The sequence below is a fragment of the Erigeron canadensis genome, chromosome 8, assembly GCF_010389155.1.
Source record: "Erigeron canadensis isolate Cc75 chromosome 8, C_canadensis_v1, whole genome shotgun sequence".
NCBI lineage: Eukaryota > Viridiplantae > Streptophyta > Magnoliopsida > Asterales > Asteraceae > Erigeron > Erigeron canadensis.
In genome coordinates, this window is record NC_057768.1 from 18,766,810 (window position 1) to 18,789,190 (window position 22,381).

The window sequence follows — 22,381 nt, forward strand, 5'->3', positions numbered from 1 at the left end:
ACTTGTTGGTGCTATAGGTTTTTTATTTGTTATTTTCGCATTCTTCATTTGGTATCGCCAATCAAACAAGTCAAATAACCCCATAGAAGGTAATTCATACAATGAATTTCTGAAAATGTATTTCGGTTTCTTCATCTTAATTATCTCTTTTTAGTTAAGTCTTAATTATTGATGGGTGTTTTTATTTGGATCTTTAAATTTATAAAAATATTGTACAAGTAACTATCTTAATATACACCACACTAACGGGCAGAGAACCCGGTCAATGTAGTATAGTCTAGTGATAAGCTACAGAATCGTTCGCAGGGACGCTTTGCACTACCTAATCTAATAATGTGTGTAATTCTAGCGGTTGGGGGTTGTCACGATTTCCTATTATACTAATGCAATAAAAGTAAATAAAATAGCCACAACCACTTATTCAGCGAGAGGCTTAGTCTGAAAATAGTGAAGAAAAGCTAATAACAGTAATTAAATTAAAATACTTGTTTGGCATCTCCGATGTCATGGTACGACCAAATACTATCCTACTGGTGTGTTAGACTCTTGAAAACTTCATCAAGGCTCAGATTCTTGTTAGATTCACTTTGCCTAGTTACTAGTGTTGACGCTAGACTCACACTAACTTATAAACAAATTCTCACTAGATTCATTGTTTAAGCATTAATGACCTAAAGTTTGTGTTACTAGTTCATCTTTTAATTACCCAGCTCTTAAGCCATGGCCAGATATAATTATCTTCGGTGGCCACAGTGCTTGTTTCCAAATCAAAGGATCGCGTCTGACATTGTTAAGCATCACATTCAATTCATCCTAATTACTATGGTTCTGGATCCCTCGGTTATAAGTGAATCACTTTTTACTTCTAGTTATAGACCGACCAGTCGTTTTCTGTCCTAGCATATTAGTCCTAGTGTTTGATCACAGACAACCATTAGAATTAATCTAATATGTTCAGATATAGAACCGATAATATTATGGATTACTAATAAACATGGATCTACGATAAACAGTAAAACACACTCCAATAGATTCTAACAAACACAATAAAACAATAAGCGTCTACATGATCACATCGATCCAAACAAGTATTCAACCTACTAGCCTAGCATTATTAATGGAATAACAAAGTCTGTGAAGATAAAAGACATTGTTCAAATAAAATAAGTAAAATAGAAAAGCTAGATCTAGACCGAGGATGAAGATCGAAAGGCGTTAGAAGCTGCAAAACGTTCTGGAAATCTGCAAAGTCGACCTAGGGTTGATGTTGGACGGCTAGAGATGTTGAATCGGCTCCCTCTTAGGGTTTTGAGGGTTAGCTCGGCTTTTATAGAGATGAAAGTCGGTTGCTGAACTTGGCTGACCAGCGGCGTTGGTGGGCCTACCAGCAGCGCTGGTCTTGGGCTCTGATGGGCTAGTGGTGCTGGCTCCTTGAGGATCAACGCTAGATGTTGGCCAGCGGCGCTGGTGACTCCTGTTGCAGCTCTCGCATCTTCGTTAGGCGCCCGAATCACTTCCTTGTGTCTTGTAATCTTCATAGGCTTCCTTCTTGAGTCACTTGATGTCATTTACCCTCTCTCGCATGTTCCGTAAACCTGCATAAACATACGATTCATTAAGTACTAATAGTTCCGGAGTAAAAACTCATTTAGACATAGAAATGAAGTCTTTCAATAGGGGTTTTTATCTCAAAATGGACGCTCATCAATTATATATGTTAACTTTTACAGAACTAGGCTACTCATCAAGTAGAGTAACTGATATGCTACAAATAACAACTGTTTATGAATATATATATAGATTTGAAAACCGCAACAAATAATTTTTCTACAGATTGCAAAATTGGAGGCGAATCTAGTAGTGTAGTGTTTCAGGTAACTCTCTATGTAAAGCATTTAATTTACTTTACATCAACTTATCGAGATTTAAATCTAAATGTTAAAACAATTTATTAGAATGACAAATTTCATGTAACATCTAGATTACAGCTCATAAATACGCTTATTTGTGCTGAAAGCTCTATCAAATAAGTTGATATTAATCTCTTAGTATACTCTTTGAAAGGAATTGTAATTTGATTAATATATAAAATCTATTAATTATCATTTGTTGAAATTAAACATACAAACATCCATACTCCTTTATATAAAAAAAAAAAACCCCACCCCACCCTCCTTAATTTCAAGAACCTGATATGACACATCTACCCTCCAATTTAATATATCCTTATTTCCATTTATTGACCGTGATTAAAATGTCTTAAAAAAATCCAACCTCTATCTCTTCCTCACGCAGAAACATATAGCAAAAACTATAACTCAAAATTTGTCCCCTTCATCCTCCCTTTCATATCACACCGCAACAATTCATCACATCTCCGACTGCAATAAAATTACTTTTATATTAATAACCACACCATCACTATCGCCGTTACTACCGCTGCATTGCACGGGCACCAATGTAGTATCATAAAGATACAAATGAAAATATTAAATTATGAAACAATATTAATTTTATTATAAGAAAGCTATTGGTTCTTTATTTATTTATATCTTTTAGGGATCCGATAGGAAAGCTACTAATTAATCATATACAATACATCAACCTTCATCAACTAATAGAAACTAAATCAATACCCGGTCGGTGACCGGGTCAACCTACTAACCTATATGACCTGAAGTCAACCCGCCAACCTATCAATCCATCAACTCATATATAACTTGAGATCAATTCACATATTCATTTAACCCGTCAACTCAATTTTTTTAGGTTGGTTATTGGGTTTGGGTTTACGGATTGATTTATTAATTTAAAAATTTATATAATTATGTCTAGTGAGACTAAAATTTGTAATGTACTGAGGAGTATATCATTAATTAATTTTATTTATATAAATTGGGTTTTTTTAGTTGATTGTATTTATCTATATAGTTTTATTAATTTAGATGGGGTTTTTTGCTAAAAAAATTAAGGTCGACAACAAATATGATAACTTATTTGATAGTTATATTTATCTAGATTATAAGTTATCTAATATTTGTATTTATCAAGAGAATTTTATTTTATCGATATCTGCTTTTAATTGTAGATAGAAAGTTAGTAAGTAACTGCTCAGTGCCGACTTCTATGAGTTTTGAGCCCCAATACTTCGACGGTGTATGGGTGAAGTTAAGATGTAGGCAGACCTTACCTCTACCTAAGTAGAGAGGCTGCTTCCAGTTTCTACCTAAATGGTAGAAAAGGCCCTCCAACCTTTGCATGGGATGAGGATCGAACCCATGACCTCTGTATCCAGAGGTAAAGATGTTTATCACTGATCCAACCATGCTGCTTTGCTTTTAATTGTAGATAACATAAGTTAATTTTAATAAATTGAATTAAGTCACATGTTTAATTTGATAATTTAATGAAATCGACTATTTTAATTGGTCAATTGATATTTGGTCAGTTACCTTTTAGTATAGATAAAGATAAAGATCAACCAAATTTGAAAATATTATTAAATCAATATCTAATTATTTATTTAATTAGAATCAAATTTTCAATATGTTTTAGTTGGATCTTATACGAACTCTTTTTTTTTCAAATCTAATAATCAACATAGTTTTAGATAACATATATATATATATATATATATAATATATATATATATATATATATATATATATATATTACGGATGCAATTTTGTTTGAAGGGCAACTTGATGGATCTTTATTATCCATGTTTTATTTCTTAATAACTAATTGACTTTTTAATTATGGATGAATGCATTATTGCCATAATCAACTATCAAAGTTGACTATTAATTTTAATGGTAAAGATTAACTTGTTGGTTTATTTTCAATGGCTTAGATCAAAACATTGTTTATTTTTTTCTTTTTGTAGTGGTAGCCATATATATATAATCAAATATTCATAAGGAAAATTTTATACTTCATGTTATTTTTGGTTAACAAAACAATTTTAAAAGTCAACATCACACAAATATAAATATTCAGTTAATCACATATATTCATCCATGTTTAAAAATTACAGTTTGCCTATAATAAGAATTAGAACGATTTTGGAAAATCTCACCATATAATGGTTAAGCTTTGCACGTACCCTAGACAACGAGATGTCAGCTATAGGCTGTTACAAGTATTCAGAGGAAGGACCTCAAGACTTACCATCCCTAAGTGTAGATGCAAATTTGTTTGTGAAAATCGCAACATAGATTTGATTATCGTTTATGTTTTAGGAACTATGTTTGTAATCATTTAAATAAGAACTTGTGTTGATATTTAATGATTACGTTTGAACTTCAATATTATATCTGTTGATGTTTTGTATTGTGTCTGTGTTTTATATATTGTTTTGCAGGTACAAGAACATAGAATCAAGGTTTATAAGTGTCATAGAATACTTAAACGATGATTCGATGTTATGTACGAGTCAAACGAAGTAAAACAAAGAATCAAAGGGTCGAACCTCGTGCTGACGTCATCAGCATGTAGGACTGGCCTCTTGCTGACGTCAGCACGAGGCAGATCGAATTGATTATTGTTTCGGGCCTAATCCTACGATTAAGGCCTAAGCCCATACGATCCAATACATAACTAGTATAAATACAAGGCCTAATCTACGGAATTAGGTTAATGGTGAGTATTATTTGGTAAAACTACAAATTAAGGTTAATTGTTCCTTCGTGTGATATACTACATGAACAACAAACCTTGTGCATCTCCTTGGGTTGGTTAATTGCTTATTAATCGACGGAAGGCAATAGCAATCTAGTTATCTCAAGAGGATTCCGCACTCTTGACATAACGAATCACGTCTTATTACGATCCACGCAACAATAGGGCACCTTACAAGTGGTATCAGAGCCCTAAGGTTGATTACCAGAAGGTTTAAGATTGTTTGATTTGCTATTGATTGCAAATTCGTTCAAAATTCAAGTTTTTCCTTTAGTTCGTGTGTAACTTCGCGCGACCTCGTGCTTACGTCAGCATGAGGTGATCCTTGCTTAGGGCTTACGTCAGCACTAACCTGACTTCGTGTGAACTTCGCGCCACGTCTGCACAAACTGATCTCCGTGCTCAGGAGCGTGACTTCGTGTGTCTTCGTGTCACGTGCTTCTCACGTGACTTCGTCTTCTTCGTGTCACGTACTCCTCGTGTGACTTCGTTCCACACGATCTACGTTGTTATTTCGTTTAATTTGTCACCAAAAGATTCGAAATGACTACCATACCAGCTGCTGCAAATTCACCAAATGCCCTACTCATCAGCCAGATGATCATGCACGATCATAAGGTTGGTCGGGGTAATACACCTCCAAATCTTTTTCGTATGGAAAATTATTGGATGTGGAAGAGACGTTTTGAAGACTACATTCGTCTCACTGACATGGAAATGTGGCTTGTGATAACTCAAGGTTTTGATTGGCCTTCGTATGAGAAGAATGGAGTGATCGGTAGGTATAGTTATGCTGATATGCCGATTGAAGAACGTAAAAGATACGCAATTGAGGGAAAGGCCTTGTCCACTCTTACTATGGCCTTGCCTCAAGATAGTGTACATTTGTTCAAAAAGTACACTACTTCAAAGGACTTATGGGATGCTCTTGAGAGATATTGTGAGGGCGATGTAACCTTGAAGAAGAATCGTATCAAACTCCTGAAGCGCGAGTATGAAGCCTTCAATGGACTGAATGGAGAATCTCTTGACGAGATTATTATTCGATTCGGTCATTTGACCACTGAGTTGTCATATTTTGAGGTTGTTTATCCTCAAACTGAGCTAGTCGATAAGTTTTTGGACTCACTGCCTAAGACATGGACTGATTATGTTCATCAACTTCAAGATGATCAGGAATACAGTACATGGGAATTTGAAAAGGTAGTTTCCAAGCTGAAGAACAGAGACATGAAGAGAAGAATTAAAGATACTCACTCGGATTTCACACAAGATCCATCTTTATATAATGCTAAGTCTGTTCATTTAGTAAGTTCTAGCTCGGGAAACAATGCATTTCTAAGTGGTGCAGAAGCTACACCAATAGTAGATGCTGAAGGTATTGCTGGATATGTTGCTTATGACAATGCACATACGAATGTTAAGAGCAATGTACAATCTTTCCACTCTATGCCAATGAGTATGAGTTCTGCAGAAGGTAGAATGAGTGTTTACTCAGCCTTTTGTAATGCTCATGAAGCATTTATCGGAGGGAAGATTACTGATCTTGCAGTAATTGATGAGGATTACAATCAGATAGATCCTGATGATTTGGAAGAAATGGATCTACAATGGCAGCTAGCTATGCTCACTATTAAGGTCAGAAGATTCACTCAGAGAACTGGGAGACCTATAGGTAATGGCACTAAAGGCTTTGACAAATCCAAGGTGAAATGTTATAACTGCGATGGATTTTGTCACTTTGCAAGAGAATGTAAACAACCTAAGAGGATTGATAATACCGTTGTTGGTCATCAAAACTACAATCAAGGCGGTATTACTCCAAGTAATCATAAAACTCAAGCAATGATTACATATCTTGCTACTCCACACCAGCCAATTTCGTCACCATTTTCGGAGTCAAAGGTTGTTGTTGTTCAGAATCCGGAAGGTACTTATCAATGGGATACACAATCCGATGATACCTCGAATCATGCCTACAAGGTAGAATTATATGATGAGGTAGCTGCAATAATTGATTATGCTGTATACTCAAGTGAAGAAAGTGCATCTAAGATAGTTCAGAAGAATGTATGTAATGTTGCTGAGACTGTAAGATCTGAAAGTGAAGAACAAATGAAGAACTTCGTGATACCTGAAGGTATGACAACTGAAGACTTTGTTGCATATATGGCAGATTGCAAGGCTGCAGATCAGGAAGTATCTTGTTCTTTGTTTTCTATAATTGACGTTTGTAAAATGGTGTCAGATTTGAAACTTGAGATATTGAAATTGAAAGAAAATTTAACTACTAAAAATGTTATTCTTAAGAAGGAAAGTAACGTGACTAAAGATTCTGATTTACTTCTACAAAGAGATCACCAACAAAATGAATTAGGTTTTAATCTAGATGAAGTAGTATACTAGACATTGAAAGACTGTGATACAGTTTTCTATGATAAAGAAGTATCTATAAATAGGATTGAACCTAAATCAAAAATTGATAAAGTTTGGTGTGTGGAAAATAAAGAAGAATGGTTAGCTGAACAAATTCCATATAACGATAGACATTATGCTCCTTTTAAACCAGTAAGAACTATGGAAGAAGCAATATAGACGCTTGATACCATAAATGAAATGAAGGAGTATGGTATACCAATCCCTAAAATAGAAAATGGTCAATCTAGAAAACAACAAGTAAAGAAGTGTTATACTTGTCGTGAGAAAGGCCATATAGCTATTGAATGTCCTAAATAGGAAGGTCAAGAATCCTAAGAATGACAGTCAAGTCAAGTCAAAGGATGTTAGTGATATTCCTAATACTAAAGGGAAGGGTAAATTAGTTGAACAAGTAGCTTCACCAAAATTTATGAGTGCATATAAAAGAGATTATTATGAGGAGTATGCAAAAAGACATCCTGATAATAAAAATGCACAGAACTATGTTAAGTTACTTAGAAATGTGTCATATGGTGAGTCTATTGTTACAGATCAAGGGATTAATAACAATAGATCTAAGACTCCAAAACGACAGGGACCTTCATAGAATACTACTTCTAGTAGTGTAAGTCCGAGTCGTTCTCGTACACCTCAAAGGAGTTATTCACCTAGGAAGACGGCTCAACAAAATCGATCTCCTCCTTCTAGAATTAATAGTTCGTCTAAATTCTATGATCGATTAGGGAGTCAACCTAGATTTGGTACTCACTCACCAAGGAATTCACCTCCTAAGACTCGTTTCATTTCACCTAAGAAACAGTCTGTGACACCATCCTCATCCAAGGCTCCATTACAGAGCGATGGATATTAGACCGAATTGATCATTAGAGATGAATTCGGAAAACCTAAACCTCAAAAGGTTTGGGTTCCATTCAGAAACTAACCATCTTATTGTCTGGTGTGCAGGGAGAACCAAGGAAGCCTATCAGTCTTTGGTATGTTGACAGTGGATGCTCTTGGCACATGACAGGGGACAAGAATGTGTTGTCCAATTATGAAGATGTAAATGGTTCGTATGTTAGTTTCGCAGGTCCCAAGGGCGGCAACATCTCGGGCCAAGGTGATGTTGTCAATGGGAAGATTACGCTAGAGAAAGTCAATTATGTGGAACAGTTAGCACATAATTTATTAAGTGTCTCTCAGATTTGTGACAAGGGAAACAATGTCCATTTTACTGAGAAAGAAGCACTTATATTGAAACCAGGATATGTTATTCTTGAAGGCTGGATCCTGCTAAAAGCTCCTAGGAAGAGAGACATCAATGGCCTTGTGTTAGGTGTTGATGATCCAAAGGAGTCTGTTTACTTGTTATCAAAAGCAAACGAATTTGAATCTTTGTTATGGCATAGAAGAATGGGACATATCAATTTCCGAAAGATAAATGACATTGTCAAACATGGTTTGGTTGATGGCGTTCCCATGAAACGGTTTGGAATGGAAGACAAATGTGTACCTTGTTTGAAAGGTAAACAGCAAAGTCTGCACATACACAGAAGCAAGAAAATTCTATTGCCAATCCTTTCGAGTTACTTTACATGGATTTATTTGGTCCAGTAAATGTAAGAAGTATCGGTGGGATGTATTACTGTTTGGTGGTTACCGATGATTACTCGAGATTCTCATGGGTATTCTTTCTTAAATCGAAAGATGAAACTCCGCAGATTTTGTAGATTCAGGGCTTCCTACTATGTTTTTGGCGGAGGCAGTGAATACAGCTTGTCATATTTTAAATAGGGTTACTGTAGTTAAGCTTCATAATAAGACATGTTATGAGCTTCTAAATAAGAAGAAACCGAATTTACAGAATGTTGAACCATTTGGTGTACTGTGTACTTTCTTGAAGTATCTATCTCAGTCAATGTTTGATTCAAAGGTTGAAGAGGGATTTTTCATGGGTTATAAACCAGGATCATCAATTCAACGGGTTTACAATAAACAGACCGGCAAAGTTGATTTGGGAACAAATGTCAAGATTGTCAGTCATAAGCCCGCTATTCATTCTGGAAGTGGTAAAAACTTCGATTACGATAGTGTGTTTAGTTCACTACATGGTCCTGATTCTTATTCAGATCCTGAGACGGTTGATGATGTGATTATTTTAAGAGATCACATAGATAATACTCCTACATCTCCGCCTACTCGAAATGTCGATACTACTCCAACCAAAGTTCAGTCTACTACTGATATTGATGAAAGTAGTAAGGACAAGAATAAGACACCAGATTCAGATAATAGTGAACCTGAGAACACTACACCACTTACTCCATCGAAGGTTACACTGCCTGATGATGATCCTATTTCTGAAGAATCGGAAGATGATTTTAGCTCTCCTGAGTTTCAGATTAGAACAAATTTAGGAGAAAGTCTGAATGTTGATTCGGTTCCTCAATATCGAATTAATAAGGATCATCCAGTTGAAAATATTCCTGGTAATGCTACAGAACCTGTTCGAACTAGAAATCAGTTGAATAAGGATCTGACTAGTTTGTTTTGTGAAGTGAAAGACACTGGATTGATAACTGAGTGATTATCTTCTGGTTTCATTTCACAAGTAGAACCTAAGAATGTTAAGGCAGCACTTCAAGACACTGGATTGATAACTGAGTTAGTAGATGTGCCTAGAGGTAAAGAACCGATTGGAACTCGTTGGGTATATAAATGCAAACGAGATGACAAAGGGATCGTTACTAGAAATAAAGCACGTTAAGTTGTTCAGGGGTTTGCACAACGAGAAGGATATGACTATAATGAAACTTTTGCGCCAGTTGCTAGGATTGAAGCTATAAGGTTATTTTTAGCCTATGCAAGTTTCAAAGGTATAAAGGTGTATCAGTTAGACGTTAAGAGTGCCTTCTTATACGGTGAAGTCAAAGAAGAAGTGTATGTTCACCAACTACCGGGGTTTGAAGATCCTAATTATCCAAGAAGAGCATATCGTTTCGATAAGGCTCTTTATGGATTGCATCAAGCACCCAGAGTGTGGTATGAAAAGTTGTCAACACATTTGTTGACAAATGGATTTACAAGAGGATCGATAGACAGCACATTGTTTATCAAGTGGAAGAAGCGAGATTATCTAATTGTACAAGTTTACGTGGATGATATCATTTTTGGTTCATCTAATATAAAGATGTGAAAAGAGTTTGAAATGAGCATGATAAATGTATTTGAAATGAGTGCTATGGGGGAATTACAATTTTTCCTCGGACTACAAGTGGATCAAAGGAAAGATGGATTCTTTATTCACCAATCTAAGTATGTCGATGACATCTTCGAGAGGTTTCAAATGTTAGAATCCAAGACATATGGTACTCCTATTAAGCAAAATCATGGTTTAGGGGTTCTTGATCCGAAAGATGAACTTGTGGCTGCAACTTATTATCGTGCTATTATTGGCTCATTGATGTATCTGACTGCTTCGCGTCCAGATATTATGTTCGCTGTTTGTCTTTGTGCTAGATTTCAAGCTAGTCCGAAAGAGTCACATTTGACTGCAGCAAAACGTATTCTACGTTATCTTAAGGCAAACCAAGGGCTTGGTCTACGGTATCCAATGGGAGGAACGTTTGATTTTGTTGCATATACTGATTCGGATTTTGGCGGTTGTAACAATGACAGAAAGTCTACGACTGGAGGTTGTCAGTTGATAGGAGGAAGACTAGTATCGTGGCAGTGCAAGAAGTAGACATGTGTTGCTCAATCTTCATGTGAGGCAGAGTATATGGCTGCTGGTAGGCTCTTGTTCCCAGGTATTGTGGATTCAGCAACAACTTCGTGACTACGGTATGGATTTTCTTGATACTCCTATTAGAATAGACAATAAGTCAGCTATAGACATTACAATTAACCCTGTCATGCATAAGGTCACCAAGCATATTGATATTAGACATCATTTATTGCGTGATTGTGCCCAAAAGAAGTTAATTCATTTGGAAAAGGTTATAACCGATGATAATTTAGCTGATCTGTATACCAAAGCATTTGATAAGGCTCGATTTGAGAAATTAATTCTTCTCAATGGGATGAAGAATGCTGATTCATATTATCTCTCAAGGAACAAATTTTGTAAGTTTGTGTCTGTAAATAGCTAGAGTCATAAAAATACGAAAAGAGTTCTTAGTGTCATGAAAACCTTAAAAATGTGAAAAATGAGAAAATGACAAAAATATGAAGAGATTTAAGTTAATGCTGTCAGATGATTAGAAGTGAGGATACTTAGCTTTTAAGTCTGCTTAATCTTAATATAACTGCTTAGTTCAGTGATTACAATTTGGGATATATTGGTTGACACAAAGTAGCAAGGTTTCCTTAATCTGAACTTAAATTATACAATGTTCTTGTGGGAAACATATTCAGATATATTGCTGAGAATGCTTGCTTTTTAGTAATGAATTGATCTAGTCCTTAAATTTTGTGAAAGATCTAGCATTACTATAGGATTTGTTCAAAATATAGGCAAAAACCTCTACAACTCATGAGCATGAAAGCTAAATGTGATATTGTTTATGCAAATGAAATGAATGTTAATTAAGGGGCTAATGTGGTCTTTGAGATTCGGACAAGTATGTCCTCGGGGTGTCTTTGTATACCTAGCCTACCTAAAGCTTCCAACTTGGGATAGGTTGTCAGAAAGCACGCTACATGGGCCTCATAGAAAATCACGGGTTCCTTATAAATAATGAAATACAAATGCAAATAAGTTAAATCACAAAGTAATTAAATTTTGTTATCTAAAAAGTGTCTCATGATTTGTTTAAGGATGTTTTTGAATGTATATTGAATATTTGTTATCTTAGTGCTTGTATCGATTACGGAAGTATATCTGAATGTGGGTCACATAAGTTCGCAAACTATTCAATGGCATATTAGGCTACTCGGGTTACATGGTGACTGTCCTTGGCCATGGTATGTCGAAAGTGTCATAATTCAAAGGAAACTGAAAGTACCGAGTGTTTAAAAGGACAAATATACCGGTAGTCGTGGTTGGGTCACTGTTCATAACTAATAATAAGAGAATTATTTCTCACTTGCAGACTTATGTAATTGCTAATTTGATCTAATATGCAAAAAACTTAGAATTTCTTGTAAATAAATAAAGTAGTTTAGTTTTTATTTTAGTTATTTTTGTTTTTATTTTTATTTTTATTTTTTGTAATGAGTGTCAGTTTGTGTGTCAAATTAGTTCTTATTGCACGAGACATTTGATAAGCATTAAAAGTTATAATTCTTAGTGAATTGAATGAGCCTTGTTGCTTATGGTAAGTATGATTAAAAGATGGATTTTCTAATTAATACATAAGTTGTTTATTGTAGAAAGTGAAATGGATTTGAAATTGAAAAGTCAAAATCTTTTTGAATGTGTTTCAAGTAAATTTTTGAAATTTCAATTGTTTTTGGTTGATAAGTATGCTTGATAAAGATTGGACTTGCCTTAAATCTTGTAATAATTGCTAGGTTAAGATTTTAGTTGTTTTTCATATTTATGATATTTTTTGTTTTTGATGCATTGATGGAGTTTGTTAAGTGTGCAGGTTACAGATGATAAACTCATTTTACAATGAAATTGGCATCAAAAATTTCAGATTGTAATTGAAGGCAATATTGTTTTCGCTTGCTTTTAGAATTGCATTGCGATGGACAATAAAAGATGCTCAGAAATTACAAGAATTGTGCTACAAGGATGGATTGCCTTGTATTTATTAACCTAAGACTTAGTGTGATAGGTTATAATTTTATTATCAAGATCACAACCTAAGATGTAATGTGATAGGTTGTTGATATGATATTTTGATGTATTTATAATGCATTATACAGTAAATATGTTTTGATGTAAGTTTGCATTTGTTGAGTTAAACATCAATGAAGAAATGATCGATTTTATGTCAAGATAATAATGTAAGATTTATTTGATACATTATTGTGATGACAAGTTAGTACGGATGATCTACGATTGCATATTCGAGTAAATACAAGTTTTTGGTAACGAGTTTATTATACAGGTTTTTCTCGATTATTATCCAGATTTGTTGGTAATTTCATAATCTAGGATAGTGGATTGATGTTTTAACTTCGAAAATCGTAAGATTTAAGTCATTATAATGCCCAATGTTTGACTTGTTCTTCGCGTGAACAGTACCACGAACGAACTAAGGATTGAATCTTTGATTTTTGATGATTTGGACTAAAATTGGACATAAAATTGGATTAATTGATGTTTGTACACTTTAAATCTAATCAAAGTTCACATTAACATGTTTAAAATCAAGATTAATAGAAGAATCTCTGGCTTGTTTACTATTCACACGAATCAGAAGAAGAACACGAAGAACATCCACTTCATGTTCATCTAAATTGAATTTGTTTCGATTTTCAATTTTCTGGGCATTCACGAATCATAAACAAGTCCACGATGATGTTTTAAACGTGATTTTGATCAATTTTAACATTATATGGAGATATTTTTGCTCTTCGTGTTCTGGGTTTCATAAGTTGCTCGTGCTGATGTCACGACGAAGGAGATCCTCCTCGTGATGATGTCATCACGACGTAGAAGACCAAAACCCTAATTTTTGTTTTTCGTTTATTCTAACTTATGCTTTTCTTGTCGTTTTTGTTTGTTTTGTGCAGGTATGGCAGGACAAGGTGCTCGCGTGTTCATCAAGAAACATAATGCTGCAATTGATCTCAGCATTACGCAGTCAGGATGCACACCAAAGTTTCACGGTGTCCTCCAGTATCTAGCACGCTCTCGTATTCGTTTTGCTTTGACCGAGAATCCTCCGCTGGTCATAAGTCTTATTACTGAATTCTGGAACTCAGCCAGATTGGTGCAAGTTGGTGATCATACTATGATTCGCACTACTGTTGCTGGACGTAACATTCAGTTTACTGCTGGAGACTTAAGGACTATTTTGGACTTAGGTACTAATGATATGGAGCAAGGTACTGTTGAGTTTGAAGAAAGCTTTTGTGACGGTGCTCTTAGGCGTATGGGATATGTTGGTGATATTACTCATCCTTATCGCAAGAATCGTCTTCTAAGCAAATGGAGATTGCTTGCCTACTACTTATTGAGGTCCCTTAGTCATCGGAGTGCAGGTCATGATTAGTTGAACATTTTTACTGCTTCTCAGATGGTTGCTCTTGTGCTGAACAAGCCCTAGAGTTTTTCTCACTACATATATGATAATTTTGTAAAGCAGTTGAGAGCATTTGGAAACGATAAGAAATTCTTTCTGTTTCCAAGATTTGTGATGATAATCATTCGGCACGGAATAACAGATTTACCGTTTTATGGTCCTACTTTCAATTTGGGTCGTCTGACTCATAAGGTGTTTGTTGAGAGTATGAAACGCTTTGCAGGTCATGGTGTTCCTGATAATGTTGCTAATCCACCATTGTTCGGACATCTCATAAATCCTGACTATGTTGCTCCTCGACAAGGTTGGGAATATGAAGAACCTGTTGCTGCTGATGATGATGATGATCAGGCTCAAGCTCAAGAAGAGCGAACTGATCAGTTTGAGGGACTTAATGATGTTCCTTTGTATGCTGGAGATCTGGAGAACGATCTAGATATGGACGCTCTTATGCAGGATGTTGATGATCCCGCAAATCTTGTGCCACCAACTACTTGAGTTTCTGCTTCTACCTCTGCTCCAGTTGGTGTTGATGTTGGTCCTTCTGAATTACCTGTTAATGTTGTTGAGGATTCAGAAGATGAAGAAGAGGAAGAACGTTTGCCGAAGCGAAGAAGAAGACAAGGAAAAGGTGTTGACGCTGTGGAAAGATTTCCAACTTCTCAGCGATCTTAGGCTGAAGTTGATAGAGAGTTTGCTGCTTATAATGAAGCCATGGAGAGGTCTCATGCACCTAATATTGGTGATACTCCGTTGGTTGCTGCTTTAAGAGCTTCAGTTTCTGATGTTCCTGTTTCTGTGTCTACTACTTCTGCTGGTGTTGTTGTTAGGGAGAGAAGGTCGAGACCAAAGTTTATCATTAGAGGAATTGGTTCTCGCGCACAAGTTGTTACTGAGGCTACAACTGTTACGATTCCTACTGCTCCGGAGTCTACAGTTCATCAAGAGCCAGAGCCGACACTTGTTGCTCCTAGGCCTTCATCTGCTCCTATTCAGGCAACAGTTCCTGTTTCTACAATAATGGGACGTCTGTTGGCTCCTTTGCAACGCCCTCAGATGCCTCCCACAGGAACTTTCAGTGCTCGTATGCCTTCATTTGAAGCTACGATGCCACCTCATGCCTTTACATCTGATGTTGCTTCTACGTCACGTCCAGTTGATCCAGTTCGAGTGCAGCTGAGTCGTTTGTTTTCGGAGAAAAAGATGTTAGAGTTGAGGGTTACAGCTTTGGAGAATCAGCTAAAGCTCCAAGCTGCTAAGCATCAAGAAGAGATGGATGTAATGACAGCTCTTGTTCATTCTCTTGGATCTAGACTTGACCAATTCTTGGCTCAAGGGGGAGATAAAGATGGTTGTAAGGATGATGAGATAGCAAAGAAGACTAGAGATGATGATCATGATGATCAAGATCGAGCTCAAGATCCAAATCCACAACGACAACCAGATGTTGGTGAGCCAGAGAATCAGGGTCAAGATCAAGAAGATGTTGGTGATGCTATGGATACAGAGACTGCAAACATTCAGGGGGAGTCGCCAAGATAAAGAGAGTCGGAGATTGCTGGTACAGCTGGTGCTAGTACTTCTAGGACTCAAGATAAAGGCAAAGCTGTGATGGTCGCTCCAGATGCAGATCCTGATGATCCTAACAATGATGATGAGGAAGATTCCAATTCAGGTAACTCCGATTCTAATTCTGATAGAATAGAAAGGGAGATTCGAGAAAAGCTAGTGAATGATCCTCATAATCATATAGAAAAAGAAAATCTTAGCAAAGGAAAATCTACTCAAGATAGTGAGTCAACTAAGACTGATTCTACTACCAATGCCTCTACAGAGTCAGATTTGCACCCTTTAATTGTGCATAGACTAGAAAAGAGATTGGGTTATGATCTACATGCTCATATGAGAGCTAGAGCAGAGATTATGGATTATGATAATTATTATGATCCAGGATCACTTAGGGATCAAATGAAAGAACAATCAGGGTTTACTCATACATCTTCAGAGTCAGAGTCAGATTCGGATTCAGATTCAGATTATGAACCTTAGTGCTAATGATTTTTGTTTTTGTTTTTGTAATAATTATAAGATAAATATGAATGTATTTGTTACATTATATTTATGATATAATATTATTGTTGTAAGTTAAAATAGATAAAGATTATAAGATAAATATTAATGTAATTGTTGCATTATATTTATGATATAGTATTATTTATTTTAATTTCTTTTATGTATTTATACTATTATGTCTTGACTTATGATTTATGTTCTTTATCTTTGTATATGTAAATCGTTTGAATTGCAGATAAACTTCAAAGGATAGGTGCATTAGACGATCTTGATGCTGAAGAAGACTTAGAAAGTATCAATGATGAAGATATGGAAGAAGGAGAGTTCATTACTTCAGAAGCTGATAGAAAAAGGTTGCTTGATATACCTTATGACTTTGATCGTGTCTTTAATGAAGATGAAGTCATTCAAGTTGAACCAATAGCTGAAGTGGAACATCTCAATCTCAATCCAATCATAGACAGTCCAGATGAACCTAAGAATGCAGCAAGTTTGAGGTTTGCTGTATATGCAAATATTATAGATGAAAGACATGATAATATTTTTGATCTATTCTGGAACATAGATGTTACGCAAGAGGTTGATCTCGGAAGATTTTATATACCTCCGGTGCAGCAAGATTCTGAGTTTATTGTAAATAGACTGATTCCAGGTTATAGAGGACATACTGGTTTGGTAATACGTGATGCGTATAAGCCATCGATGTTTTGGGAGTTTGTCTCAGACAAGGATGCACCCAAGTACTTCTCAGTGATACAAAGTTGGTTTTATGATCAAAGAATCGATTTATTTGTTATCAAGAGAAAGGAGGGATGCCAGTACATGTCGATGAGTCAAAGACATTTCCACTCTCTCAGTGATTCTGACATGATAGATTTGGGAAGACGATGGTTCGTTAATCTTCAGAGCAATGGACTTGCAGATTTCTACTGGAATAGATTCAAAGATGAAAGAATTAGAAATTTCAGTGATAGAGGTCTAAAGCCAGAAGATAGGTTGATTAAGCCAACACCTTTTAAGAAGATTAAGAATCAAGATGGCACATTTCGTTTTGTCCAAAGAAGGATTAAATGTGTTAAGAAGGTTTCCGCTATCAGATGGGATCAAGATATGCTGACAGAGATGACATTTTGGCAAATAGATATCAAGTCAGGCGAAGCACAGATGTTTGTTGATGATTCACAGGAACAAATGTTGCTACGCATGTATGATCCAATGCAGGTTGTCAACTTGTCAAGAGGTGATCAGAGAAGACTTTTGGATACACCTTGTTCAGCAGTGGACTTTTGGAGAGTTGAAGAAAGGCGCTATCACAACATTCTCGCACATTGTTTGCAAGAGAGAATTCATGCGAATAGCACAAGACTTTTGTTTAATGGATAGCTTTGAAGTTCAAGTTCGAAGACTTTAAAAAGATCTAGTTGCAATCGTCAAGGGGGAGTCTGTAGATGCAGATTCGTTTGTGACAATCGCAACATAGATTTGATTATTGTTTATGTTTTAGGAACTATGTTTGTAATCATTTAAATAAGAACTTGTGTTAATATTTAATGATTACGTTTGAACTTCAATATTATATCTGTTTATGTATTATTTGGTAAAACTACGAATTAAGGTTAATTGTTCCTTCGTGTGATATACTACACGAACCACAAGCCTTGTGCATCTCCTTGGGTTGGTTAATTGCTTATTAATCGACGGAAGACAATAGCAATCTAGTTATCTCAAGAGGATTCCGCACTCTTGACATAACGAATCACGTCTTATTACAATCCACGCAATAATAGGGCACCTTACACTAAGGATAGAACTCAAGACCTCGGGTAAAACCTAGAAGTGCCTTTCACGAGTTAAACTAATCATCATTGGCACCTAGAACGATTATTTGTGATAAAAGGTTCATAACCGATAAATCAAACCATACAAATCAAACCGATTTATAATTGGCTATCTAACAATATACTAAAACATAATTCCATATTACTCGAGCAAGCTTAATCCTACAAAAACCTAAGTCATTAATTATTATAACACTGTAAAATTTAAGATGCTACTTTTTTCATGCTAATGAACATTACGGATCAATTACAGTAATTTGTTTTATTGAATATGACGGATTTGAAATAGGGTGTTTTCAAGGATGGAAAAACCGTTGCTATAAATTAAGAAGACGAACATGAAATATAACAGGGGAAAAGCTTACTTGAATGGTGAACTCAAAATCATAAGTAACGTTCACCATAGATGTCTTATACGGCTTCTTGGATACTGTGTAAAAGGGGGTCACCTATATCTCATCCACGAGTACATGGAAAATGGCAGCCTCAACAAGTTTCTCTTTGGTAAGCCAAGCCAATTAAACGATATCACTTTATTTATTTAGTTTCTTCAAGTATTTCAAAATGTACTATAGTTTTTCATGAGTGCGACTCCAGGTAGAATACATTATTTTAAGCAGGCGTACGTTACAGAAAATTGACAGCCCCAAAATAACGATCAATTACTAATTAATTAACTAATATTTTCTTATCATTAGGTGACAAACATGACACTCTCAATTGGAAACAAAGATTTGACATAGTATTTGGAATATAATGGCTAAGGGTATTGCATATCATGAACAATATCATGTTACAATAATTCATCGAGATATAACCTCCAAGAACATTTTGCTGGACAATGAATATAAGCCAAAAAAATAGAGATTTTGGACTAGCACGATTGTTGCCAGAAGATATGACTCATCTCAGCACCAAAGCTACAGCCAACTTGTAATATGTTATATTTAGTTAATTATAATTCTCAATTTATTGGATCTGGAGATTAATACGTGTACACTAATCAAGTTTGTCATTGTCGACATACCAGATCGAATGGATATATTGCACCGGAATATGTAATTCATGGGCATTTATCCGAGAGTTCAGATACATATAGCTTTGGTATCTTGGTTCTTGAAATCATTAGTGGAAAATGTTGCAATGAAATCTTCAAAAATTAGTCAGTCTCACTAAACCTCATCAATTATGTAAGTTACTAGCTTTAAATTTTAATACAAGTATGATGTATTGGTAGATAATACCACTAACATTCAAAGTTTGATTTGTTTAAAATTGAATACCTAAAATGTCTCATTCGCATGGTTTATTGCAAAGTGACTAGTGTACGTATGAAATGCACTATATTACTGTATACATTTTACTTTTCTTTCTTTAATTATTTAATACTATCCTATAAAGTATTTTGCTCTTTTTTCAAATCTCAATTAATTAATTGAATTACCTAAATTACCTTTCTTATTTATTCACTAATTTAAACATCTCTACCTAATATATCTATAATACCCTTAAATCTCAACCATTCATTTATTCTCTCTCCTCAAATCTCAATAACTCAATTTTTTCTCTCTCCTCTATAAATCATTTTATTCCTCTAATTCATTAAAAATCTTTTATCTCAAAAATCGTATATCGATAAATTATAAAAATTGTAAGGATGTTCTTAAAATTTCATGCTCTTTCATTAGAGATGTCATTCGATATATTTTTGACGAATTTTTAAATCTGAGGGTGGAACCCGTACGGATAAGGCATTTGGCTATCATACTCTATGACTTGACTTATCACCCCCACCATCTCACAGCCGCAACGCGCGGACACTATCTTTTGTTGTTATGAGAATGGAATGCAATACTCGAAACTCATGGATGTATCACTACTTACAAGTGAATATATAAAAGAAGTTGCAAAGAAAATATTAGAGAGCCTTGATGTGTGAGAGCCTTGATGAGTGCAGAACCAAAGGCTTCGGCAAAGCTAACAATGTCTAATGTGGTGGCAAAGTGGCATTGCTAAGCGAATATTCATATGAAGAAAGGATCTTGGTAAACTCTGCGATGAATAATAATGAGGCCTCTTCCAGCCGAAGACGGTAGCAAAAAAAAATTCCAAAGAGGGCAAAATTAAAAATTCCGTGAAAAGTAAATGTAAACAGGGGCAAAATGTTAAAAACCTATAAAAAAAAAATTAAAAATTCATTAAAAATTTAAAAATACATGACAAAATTCAAATTTTGAGGAGGGGCATTTGCCCCCTTTGCCCCCCTCTAGTACCGCCCCTGCTTCCAGCCGTGACACACCTCTCTTCTCTTCTTCACTCCTATATCAGCATCACGCCACTTCTTTCTCCCCAAGGCGAAGCTCGATGACGCGCATGACGCATGGGATGGAAGCAGCCTGATGCGGATATTCATGTAGAGAGGCTTACTACGAAGAAAGGCATCCCTGGTTCTTCAATTAACTAATCGTGCAAAGCCAAATTTAGTTAAGAAGTTGTCATGTACTTCTATCATTATATTATGACTATGATATGATGTTATTATCTTTCTCGGTGGATAAGAAACAACTTAGTCAATATATAGTAACAAAATATATGTGTCCAATCTTAAAATAAATATAAAAAATGCATCTATTCTCATCCTGATTGTGCACCGAATCACGTAAGCCTGATGAATGGGATTGTAGGTAAGAATGGTGAATGATATAAAGGGGTTTTTAGGATTTGTTGGCGATTCCCCAAAGGTAGGAACGGTGTTCCTTTACGCCAACGAAGGTGTATGAAAGTGGTAGTCGAATTGTATCCGACTTTAAGGTTTTTGGTTCGATCGGTGATCGTATGAGTTAGGGTTTATTCGGTAATATTCCGAATGAATGATCGTATCGAATGAAGGAGTCCTCCTCCTTATATAGGAGGAGGTTCCTTGTAGAGGAAGGTTAGGGTTTTCCTATTTCTTCTTTGAATCGAACTCTTATTGCCATGTTTATCCGATCTAGTTTCCTTAAGAGGATATCATAGAATATTCCGGACTAGGCAAGATGATTGTATTTATTTTATATTTATCCTTTGGTCGTTCATTTTAAGTATCTTCGTAAAGTTGCTCTAAATGTGTTTCGCTATTGGTTATCTTTCGTATAGTGATTCGGAGGGGTACATCGTCACACCCCATATATGAAATACATAAAAAGGGTTATAAAGTCACCTTAATACGATAAGAAGAGCAAAAGAGATGATCCGAGTTAAATAAGTCCTAAATAAATCATGAGGATTTATATGATAAGATCGTTTAAGATATAGCTTTTAAGTCGCTTCTCACTTTCTAGAGGACTATATACCTTTGAAGTTGTGCACTTTTTCCTTAGTTTATTTAGCCTAAACAATTAATTATTTTTATATAGTGGCGTCTAAATTTGAGACTACTAATCCAATACTCCAAGCTTCCATATCCTATTAGAGCTGATAATTTCCGATACGGACCTGTTAGCACGATACGACACGACTTGGTTTTTTTGTGTTTCGTGTTTGGCCTTAACGTGTTTCGTGTCTTAACAGGTCCGGACCTGTTAATACATGAATAGTTATCGTGTCTTAACAGGTCCGGACCTGTTAAGACACGATATAACACGATAAGATAAGTAGTATATATATATATGGACATGTTAAAGACACGTTAAAGACCTGTTAAAGACACGTTAAAGACCTGTTAAAGACACGTTAAGGACACGTTAAGACACGATAAGACACGATAAGATACGTTAAGACACGATAAGATACGTTATCAGGTCCCTTAACAGGTCCCTTATCGTGTAACTTTTAACAAGTCTCTTAACAGGTCTTTTAACAGGTCCCTTATCGTGTAACCTGTTAAAAATCGTGCCGTTTCGTGTTTGGAAAAACTGACATGATTAGCTATCGTGTCGTGTTCGTGTCTTATCGTGTTCGTGTCTTATCGTGTCGTGTCGGACACGATATGCCAACTCTATATCCTATATCGATTTGTAGCCATCCGTAGTACATTAACATCTAATATGACCCTTTCTACATAATGCATCTTTCGAGCTCATCATATATATATATGGGAAAAGTTATATAAATCTGTTCGACACCTAAGTTTTTGTATGGAACCTCTCACATACTAATTTTTTAGTATATATATATATATTTTAATGAATAAAT

At 35.4% G+C, this 22,381-nt stretch overlaps 1 pseudogene; it reads left to right on the forward strand.

Moving 5' to 3' along the window:
* The window catches only part of LOC122610370, a 32,970-nt pseudogene extending 13,599 nt beyond the window's left edge, over positions 1–19,371 (forward strand).
* The last annotated feature ends 3,010 nt before the right edge of the window (positions 19,372–22,381 follow it).